Source organism: Tachyglossus aculeatus, chromosome 6 (assembly GCF_015852505.1).
Source record: "Tachyglossus aculeatus isolate mTacAcu1 chromosome 6, mTacAcu1.pri, whole genome shotgun sequence".
NCBI classification, from domain to species: domain Eukaryota; kingdom Metazoa; phylum Chordata; class Mammalia; order Monotremata; family Tachyglossidae; genus Tachyglossus; species Tachyglossus aculeatus.
The window spans coordinates 17914681-17915302 of record NC_052071.1 but is presented as its reverse complement, the minus strand read 5'-3'; the positions used below and the strand labels follow the sequence as shown (position 1 = coordinate 17915302).

Here is a 622-nt window from a genome sequence, read left to right as displayed (position 1 = left end):
TTATTGGGAAATTAAATAAGAGAGCTTATACTTAACTGCTTTTTCCAAAGAACATTTCCACTATGGAGTATGACTTCCACAGTATCTGTTACTTGATGGAAATTGGCAAACATGTCTAGCTTTGTTTTATTATTATTATTGTTAATAATAATAACTGTGGTACTTGTTAAGTGCTTACTATGTTCGAACACAGACCCTGTCCCATATGGGACTCATAGTCTTAATCCCCAATGCACAGATGAGGGACCACCCCACTGAGGATCACACCTGGAGAGTTTCCACTACTCTACCAGTCTCGACTATGGGAGGGAAAGTCAAGCAGAGGCATATCTATTCCATTCTTAGCTTGGGCAGTGGCTAGCAAATGGAAGGCAATCTGCTACAAGTCAAAATTCACCTGTGCTGGCAGCAGCAGCAGCATGGGAGAGAGTCGAGGGCGGAGACTCAAGTTTACTGCGCAGAAGGAGGCAATGGTAAAACATTTCTGTATTTTGACCAAGAAATCTCTATGGATACATTACCAGAATGACTGCTGATGGAGATGGGGCATTTTGGGAGAGATGTATGGGTTGGAGATTACAGAAAAAGACAAGACATGAGGGAACAGAGGCTCAGAGAAGTG

The 622-nt window shown here is 42.4% G+C and overlaps 1 non-coding gene across 1 annotated transcript; it reads left to right on the top strand.

Moving 5' to 3' along the window:
• Positions 1–249: 249 nt before the first annotated feature.
• On the top strand, positions 250–387 carry LOC119930207. The gene has a single exon (XR_005451695.1). It is a non-coding gene; the product is annotated as a small nucleolar RNA SNORA7 (small nucleolar RNA).
• The last annotated feature ends 235 nt before the right edge of the window (positions 388–622 follow it).